Below are 9,529 nucleotides of genomic sequence, written 5' to 3'. Positions count from 1 at the left end.
AAAGTTTATGTACTCTGTATAATTATAGCATAATATATATAATTATATATATATAATTATAGCATAATAATGTGCTCAGCCTGGAAAGTATTTTTAAAAGGTATAAAGAAAAAATATCAATTGCCCAAAATCCAAAGACCACCATGGTTACCGTGTTGTTACTTTATTCCAGTCTTTTCTATGACATCTGTGCATAAGAAGGAACATCATTATAATCTGGGCACTAGTCACAAATCCTTGGTTCTAATCTCAACATAAGAGAAGCGAAGGCATATAATGGGTATAGAAAGACAGGCAGGCTTTGGAGGGAAGACACCAAGACAGGAGGTCTCTCGAGGCAGAGGACAGACTAGCAGGAATGGGCAAGAAGCATCTGAGGGATGGAGGTGGGGGATGGGGATGTCTCTCTCAAAAGGAGGGCTGGGCAAGGTGAGAAGTACAGTCGGGGGGAGGAAGGTGTGGAGAGCTAAGAACAATATCCCAGGCTGTGGAATTTGGACTCAAGGGAAGCCTCCAGAGATTCCTGGGTGTGAGCTGGAGGCAGGGAGACCATTTAGAGATAAAGGGCTCTTATCAGAGACAATTCAGAGGCAGAAGCAATCAAACTGAATGTGGAGGTCATAAGAAAGGGAGGACTCAGAGACCACTCCCAAGGTGAGTGGCTGAGCGACTGCGTGAAAAGTGGTGGTTTTATTGAGACTCACAAGGAGGGAAAGGAGCCTGATGGACTCATTCTGGATGTTGAGAAGTGGTGGAAGCAGGTCTACAAGTGGCAATGGCCTAAGGGAGATTGTAAACACAGAGGTTTCCCTGAGAAAGGAGAGACTGCTGAGGGAAGCAAAGGGGGAGAAATGAGCATAAGATATCCTCCAGCCAAGGCCTTCCGAAGACACTGCCTCCTAGACGGAACCCGCACCCACTTGTCTGGTCTGAAGGGCCCGCCACACCCCAGGCCTGCTTGCCTCGTCCTGCCTTCCTTCTGCCTCCACTCAGGGAGGCCCTCCTCTTCCGGTGGACCAGCACCTTCTCCAGCACTAGCTGTCCAGCCACACCACTTAGCTTGCCCCCGTGTCCTGGGTGCAGTCTTCCCTGATGGGTTCCGTGTCTTGCTCCCCAGCCTCACTCTCTGCTCTGGGGTCTCCTTGCTATGGATGCTTGGAGCCCCAACAGCGGGCACACAGCAGAACCTCCACAAATGCCCCATGACTTGAATTCCCTTTTCCACTCTTCTCTCCCCGTCCATCCTTGACTCTGTCAGCTTCACTCCCCACTGATGGCTGACTCTGAGAGTTGCAGGTCACTTTGGGGTATTTGTGTCAAACATTGCTAAATGTCGCTAACTTAGCTATGTAAGGCTGGTTTCCAGTATAGACTCCAACAACTACCCAGCTTTAATGTGCTGGCAAATCACCTGGGGTTCTTGTTAAAATGCAGATTCTGGTTTGGTGGCCTGGGATGGGCCTGGGATCCTGTGTTTCTAATGAGCTCCCAGGTGATACTGACAGACTACACTTTGAGTAATGAGGACCTGGGTGCCTTTGGGTATCAGTTTAATTCCTCTTGGCCCCAGTTTTCTCATCCACCAAATAGGGCTCTGGCCACCTCACTGAGTTGCCACAGGATCAAATGAACTAGTGTTACTGAAAATAAAACAAAAACCAAAGGCGTCAAACAAATGTCAGATGTCGTCATCTACCTCATGCATTGCTGCCAGGGTGAGTGTGATAAAATACACAAAAGGCCTCGGCAGGTGTGCAGTAGATGTTAGTCGCTCCCCCTCCAAGGTTGTATGCATAGTGGCCTGATGCCAGGTAGTGAGACTGTTCCCAAATTTCAGGCAAATAAGGGATCACTCTGAACTGAGGTGGAGGCTGGAGGAGGGAAAGGAGGAAATGCGTTAGAGAGACACAGTTCTACAAGGCCTGGACACAAGACAGCTGAGAAAGCAGAGGCGCGGCCTTCCCAAGGGGATCCCATCCCCACCCCCCAAAGCAAAACTCAGTCCCTAGGAGCCAGTGAGAGCTCCATCCTCTTCCCCAAGAGCCCCCACCAGCTCAGCTCCCAGGTCTACTCTTACCTCACGACTTCAATGCTTAGGCTTGCCCTGCTTGTCTGACTCCCCCCATCCTGCGATTCTGGCATTGACCTTGACTACAGTTTCTCATCTCCTCCCATCGCCCCAACACACATCACCTTTAATGTTTGTAACAGACTTCCACGCCGATGCCAGTCTATTCCGGGTGGAGTTCCATCCTGCCTGATTTGTGTGACAGGTTGTACACCCACTGCCATCTCACAGCCAGCTACAGTGGGATGAGTGTGAAAGTCATTACCAGCAGCGGGTGACTACACTGTGGTGACTAACTGGATCCCTGTGCCAAGCGAGAGGTAGGAGTTGAAAATAATTCCTAGGTTTCAAGCCTGGGAGGAGGAAGAATGATGAGGTCAATTTGGAGCGTTGAGCTTTGGGGCCAGCCTTGGTCGGACCGCCAAGTGGAACTTTGTTCAGACCTGTAGAAATGTGGGACTGGAGTTACCAGAGAGGTCGGGCAGGGGTGGGGGTTTAGACACATCCGTATAGATGCAATTGCTGAATCCGTGTAGAGAGAAAAGAGCAGGAGACTGAGGGTTAGACATTTGGAAACATCTCTGTCAACCCGTGAAACCAAAGTAAATTCTCAGGAGAAGGTCTTTTCTTTTTTCTTTTTGTTGAGGTTGTGATAGTTTATAACATTGTGAGATTTCAGTTGTACATTATTATTTGTCAGTCACCCGATATATATGCCCCTTTACCCCTTTCACCCCCCGCAACCCCTTTCCCCTCTGGTAACCACCAAACTGTTCGCTTTGTCCGTGTGTTTGTTAATCTTCCACATGTGAGTGAAATCGTATGGTGTTTGTCTTTCTCTGTCTGGCTTATTTTGCTTAACATAGTACCCTCAAGGTCCATCTATGTTGTTGTGAATGGAACGATTTTGTCTTTTTTATGGCTGAGTAGTATTCCCTCGTACATATCTACCACATCTTGGCCCTATCATGCAAGGAGCTATAGGGCGGTGGGCAGGAGGGCAGTTCCGCCTGGGCCTCACTCACTTTTTCAACAGGTCTCAAATTTAGACTGTTGGTGTTATTTCCGAATAGGATTAAACATACAGTCACAGAGAGGCCCTGAGAGAAATGAAAAAAGATATTTATCAATTAGATTTAAAAGTGTGGCTTAGTGACTGGTCTTGCTGCCTAAAATGCACAATGGATTCATATTTCACTAAAATTCTGTGAATAGTACAATTATATTTTATTGCATCTTTTATGTTAAAGTATTAGTCAATTACAGGTGAACATTTAAAATATACTGCAATTTTGTAATCCTACCTTGGCATTCTTCATTGTTTAATAAAAGAGCCCCCCAAATCGGAAATGGACGGGACTGTCTATACTTCTGTTCTAACCAAATAGCCAGGAAGTCTTGTTCCTGGACTTCAGGGATTTCGGCATCCAGCCTGAGTTACCAGCTGACGTCCTCAGCTACTTCTGAAGTCAATCTGTCTAGATTCATCTGGACTCAAAAAATGTTTTCTTTAACTCTACCCCCCACCTCAAGCTTAAATTGCCCTTAAATTTTTTTTAATAACTCAAAAAAGCTTCATTTTAAAAATTTATCCCTCTAACTCTGTGCTTGAGCCTTTAACACTTTCACAATGTTTTTCTGCTCCTCCATAAGGAAAGCATGCTTCATCCTGTCACAGACAGATTTAGCCCCCATGGAACCACCACACGCCCCGCTGACGTGTTTTTTGTTTTAGACAACCTCATGAGAACTTTAAGTCTCACAGCACAAACTCCTCAAAGTCAGCCTGGACACATGCCATATGCAGACTTTGGTGCTTTCCCAAGCTTCTTGGTATCCAGGTAAACAATTCTATTACCACGGGTTTGGGACAGCCTAGTTTTGTTAGAGGCTGTACTGTAGGATGGCCTATGACGTATGACGTATGTCAAACGCCAGACCATTCTGAAAACCTCTAGACACCATGCCCAGAAAAAAATTTTTATTTTTAATTGTGGTAAAATACATATAACATAAAATTTACCATCTTAGCCATTTTTTTTTAAAGATTTTTTTATTTTTCCTTTTTCTCTCCAAAGCCCCCGGTACATAGTTGTATATTTTTAGTTGTGGGTCCTTCTAGTTGTGGCATGTGGGATGCCACCTCAGTGTGGCTTGATGAGCGATGCCATGGCCGCGCCCAGGATCCAAACTGGCAAAACCCTGGGCCAGCGAAGCGGAGTGCGTGAACTTAACCCCTCGGCCGCGGGGCCAGCCCCCTTAGCTTTCTTAAGTGTACAGTTCAGTAGCGTTAAGCACATTCACGTTGTTGTGCAACCAATTTCCAGAACTGTTTTCATCTCGCAAAACTGAAATTCTGTACCCATTAAATAACAACCCCCCTTGCTCCCTCCCCTCAGCCCTTGGCAACCACCATTCTACTTTCTGTCTCTATGATTACCCATTTATCATGGGGTAATTGATGGACACTTGCTTGGCTTCCACCTTTTGGCTATTGTAAATAATGCTGCTATGAGCGTGCATGGATCAATATCTCTTTGAGACTCTGCTTTCAATTCTTTCGGATATATACCCAGAAGTGGTATCGCTGGATCATATGATAATTCTATTTTTAATATTTTGAGGAACCAATATACTGTTTTCCATAGTGGCTGAACCATTTTACATTCCCACAAACAGTGCAGATTCCAATTTCCCCACACCTTCGAGAATACTTGGTATTTTCTGCTTTTTTTGATTGTAGCCATCCTAATTGGTGTGAGGTAGTATCTCATTGTGGTTTTGATCTGTATTTCCCTAGTGATTAATGATATTTAATATCTTTCCATGTGCTGATTGGCCATTTGTATGTATTTTTTGGAGAAATGTCTTTTCACCTCCTTTGACCGTTTTTTAAGAGTTGTTTTTTTATTTTTTGTTGTTGAGTTGTAGGAGTTCTTTATATACTGGATATTAACCCTTTATTAGATATATGATTTGCAAATATTTTCTCCTATTCCATGAGTTGCCTTTTCATTCTCATTTTGATTGAGTCTTTAGATGCACAGAAGTTTTGTATTTGGATGGAGTTTAATTTATATATTTTTAGTTTTGTTGCCTGTGTGTTTGGTATCACATCTAAGAAATCATTGCCAAACCCAAAGTCATGAAGATTTTACCCTGTTTTCTTCTAAGAGTTTTATAGTTTCAGCTCTTATGTTTAGGTCTTTCATTCATTTTGAGTTAATTTTTTTATAAGGTGTAAGGTAAGGCTTCTTTTGTTTTAAAAGCAATGTGTTTTCCTGATTATAAAATTAATTAATGTTCATTATGGAAAACTTGGAAAAGTATAAGCAAAATGAAAATCATCCCTAATCAGTAGTCTGCTGGTAAAACTGCTTGATTTATGGTGTTTGCCAATTTCACCATGGTCATTTTCAACCAACTTCAAACTACCAATGTGATATCACTAAACGCAGAGTAGGAAAGAGATGTGTACCATTGGCTCTCCCACCACTGTCGCTATTCCACCACCTGGCCTTAGCCATAGCTTATATATGTGGCAGTCACTCATAGGCAGCTATCCAATGGCCATGTCCTACCCTCTTCTCCCTTAGCCACTTCCATTACAGCTCGGAGTGTCGTGTGACCTAGTGCCCTATAGCTGGCCAACGAGATTGAGAGGAAGTCTTTTTTAGGGGAATTTGGGGAAAATTTTTCCTTCTCTGATAAATTTAAAGAAGCATGATAATGAAGCCCTTCTCTGCCTCCCTGTTGTTCCCTGCCTTTGGATGTGATTTTGTGAGTATGCGATGCTTAGAATTGATGCAGCCATCTTGCGAGTATGAGGAGAAGACCACGAGAATTTTAAGGATGGAACTCAGCAACTGGACTTTGTGGAACGGCTGAACTAAACCCAAGAAATGCCAATCTTCAGATTTCTAACAAGTAAATAACAATTTTTTAATCTTGTACATGAGGGATCAGCACAGTTTTTCAGTAAAGGGCCAGGTAGTAAATATTTTAGGCTTTGTGGGCCGTACAGTGTCTATCACAACTACTCAACTCTACTGTCATAGCACGAAAACAGCCATAGACGACACGTAAAGGAAAGAGCATGGCTTGTGCCAATAACACTTTATTATGGGCAGGGACATTTGAATTTTATATAATCTTAAAATATCAGAATAAGAATCTTATTCTCCTTTTGATTTCTGTTCAATCATTTAAAAATTTAAAAGTCATTTTTAGCTCATGAGCTCTACAAAAGCAGGTGACAGTCCAGATTCGTCCTGCAGGCCGTAGTTTGCTCACCCCTGGTTTAAGTTCCCGCTAGTTGGATATTCTGCTATTGCAAACAAAAGCAGTCATAGTCCTAGTTTATAAAGGACCATCCTTAAACGCACACATACTGAGCCTCATCCACTTTGTTTTTTGCTGGGAAAGATTCGCTCTGAGCTAACATTTGTTACCAATCTTCCTCTTTTTTTTTTGGTCCCCAAAGCCCCAATACGTAGTTGTATATTTTAGTTGTTAAGTCTTTCTAGTTCTTCTATGTAAGCTGCCATCACAGCATGGCTACTGACAGAAGAATGGTGTGGTTCCATGCCTGGGAACCAAACCCAGGCCATTGAAGTGGAGCACACTGAACTTTAACCACTAGGCCATCAGGGCTGGCTCAAGCCTCATCCACTTTTTTTTGGTCAGGAAGATTGGCCCTGAACTGACATCTGTTGCCAATCTTCCTCTTTTTGCTTGAGGGAGATGGAAGATTGTCCCTGAGCTAACATCTGTGCCAGTCTTCCTCTATTTTGTATGTGGGATGCCGCCACAGCATGGTGACGAGTGGTGTGTAGGTCCATGCCTGAGATCTGAACCTGAGAACCCCAGGCCACTGAAGCAGAGCATGCAAACTTAACCACTATGCCACTGGGCCAACCCCAAGCCTCATCCACTTTTAGTTCCAGAGGAGTCAGAGATACAGAGCTAATTTTCCCCATAGTTGATTTTCCCTAACATAAATCAACACACACCAGGAAACACATTGAACATGTTGAAACTGGAATAACATAATAATATTATGTAATAATACTATATAATATTATAACATAATACTCCCCAGTTGACAAGCCCCATATGCACATGGGGCTTGCAATTAACTTTTCTGGGTCCCACTCTTAAATATGTGTGCAGAGGAGTCCTCAGGATGACGGCCGAGTGAGACCCCATGACCATGCTATACAGCAGACTTAGAGAGCAGCCTGCACAGACTGGCTCAGGTCAAAGGCCCTGGGAGAGAGTTCTTCAAATGATGAAACTGATGGAACACCTACTGCATTTGAACACTTTGAGAGATTAATACCACTAGGGAGGGAGGGAGAGTTTGGGAGTGAATTAGCAATAAATAAGTATATAGAAAACCAGGCAAATGAAAAACAAGATATTTAGTAACTCTGGAGACAATAGAATTGTGCAAAAAGGAAACATAATCCATTAGGCTCGTTGAGAGGTGGGGGTGGGAGGGGCAGGGTGTGTTCTGTGGGAAGTCGGTCTTCACCCTCTATAATAAGAAGTCAACATATAACACCTAAAAGTCTTCCACCGGTGCCAGCAGCAACACCGCTTTCTTCCTAATAAATTCTCCCTTTTTGCTTCAGCTCAGCAGAGTTGTCTTCTGTTGCTTGAAACTAAAAGAATCATAGCTGAATCCTTAGCCACGTGATCTCCGGCTAATCGCTTCCCATCCCTGGGCCTGGAGCTCCTCCCCCATGCCACAGGCCCCTGGTCTTCCATTCCAGACACCTTTCAGCATTCCTCACCTCCTCTCTCCCCTGCTCAGCCTTCCTACCAGTATCTGCCCCACCTATTTACCAAACCAAACTTCCCTCGGGGGTTGTGTCACAGTGAGAGATGTTGAGAAACCCTGAGTGCAGGAAGCCTGCCCTGCCTCGGGGAAGGGCTGGAGGGGCAGGCCTCTGAGTTTCCAGCATTCAGGTGCGGTTAATGCTCCCCACCTTTGGGCTTACGGCTTTGAGTGTCTACCTCTCAAATTGCAATTTGATTTATCTACAATTTTTATCCCACCTACCTCTTAGACAAATTTGAATCGGCTTTACAAAATTAATAAAATATAGACAAAGATAATTAAAAAATAAAGACAGACCAAAGCTCAAGTAAAAGGTCAGAGAAATGAATGTTTCAAGGATCTTGTGATGATGGATTGATATAATAAAGTACTAAATCTTGTTCTAAGTAGGTTGGTAGATAAGACAAAACAGAAATCACATAATTTTGGAGTTATTCCACATTCAGAAAACATTTATTGGGGGCCGAGGCCGGCCCGGTGGTGCAGCGGTTAAGTTCGCACATTCTGCTTTGGTGGCCAGGGGTTCGCCGGTTCGGATCCTGGGTGCAGACCTACACAGACTTGCCAAGTCGCATGCTGTGGCAGCCGACCCACATATAAAGTAGAGGAGGATGGCCACAGATGTGAGCTCAGGGCCAGTCTTCCTCAGCAAAAAGAGGATTGGCAGCAGATGTTAGCTCAGGGCTAATCTTCCTCAAAAAAAAAAAAACCCACAAAAACATGTATTGCCTGACTAAATCAGTCAGGAGGATTATGTTTGGCTGCATACAAGACAAAAAAGCTAACAGCAGTGTTTCATTTGAGAGGAAAAGAAGTCCGGAAGTAGGGAAACCGGGATTTGTGTGGTGTCTTTCTGGTCATCAGGGACCCAATATCCTTTACTGTTCAATATAGCTTTTCAAGCCACAGCTATGACCTTGCATTCCAGGTAGAGGTAAAGAGGAAGAGTGAGAAGGGATTTTCCAGGAAGTCTCACATAATACTTCTGCTTACATTTTTTTTTTCTTGAGGAAGATTAGCCCTGAGCTAACATCGGCTGCCAATCCTCCTCTTTTTGCTGAGGAAGACTGGCCCTGAGCTCACATCTGTGGCCATCTTCCTCTACTTTATATGTGAGATGCCTACCACAGCATGGCTTGACAAGCAGTGCCATGTCTGCACCCAGGATCCGAACTGGCAAACCCTGGGCCACCGAAGCAGAACGTGTGCACTTAACCACTGTGCCACTGGGCCAACCCCTCTGCTTACATTTAAAAAAAAATTATTTTATTGAGGCCACAATGGTTTCTAACATTGTATAATTCTCACCATAAATATGTGCCCCTTTACCCCTTTTGCCCACCCACAACCTGCTTCCCTGCTGGTAACCACTAATTAGTTCTCTTTACCTACGTGTTTATTTACCTTCTGCATATGAGTGAAATCATATGGTGTTTGTCTTTCTCTGTCTGGCTTATTTCAATTAACATCATACTGTCAAGGTCCATCCATGTTTTTGCAAATGGGCCAATTTTGTCTTTTTTATGGCTGAGTAGTATTCCATTGTCTATATATATATATATATATATATATATATACCACATCTTCTTTATCCAATCATCAGTCGATGGGCACTT

General features: G+C 43.8%; 1 pseudogene; it reads right to left on the bottom strand.

The window, feature by feature from the left end:
* Nucleotides 1-3,664: 3,664 nt before the first annotated feature.
* On the bottom strand, nt 3,665-4,011 carry LOC139075617 (large ribosomal subunit protein eL34-like; annotated as a pseudogene).
* Between the last annotated feature and the right edge of the window lie 5,518 nt (nt 4,012-9,529).

Source organism: Equus przewalskii, chromosome 14, assembly GCF_037783145.1.
Source record: "Equus przewalskii isolate Varuska chromosome 14, EquPr2, whole genome shotgun sequence".
NCBI lineage: Eukaryota > Metazoa > Chordata > Mammalia > Perissodactyla > Equidae > Equus > Equus przewalskii.
Note: the sequence above shows the minus strand (reverse complement) of the source record. Positions and strands in the feature narration are given on the sequence as shown.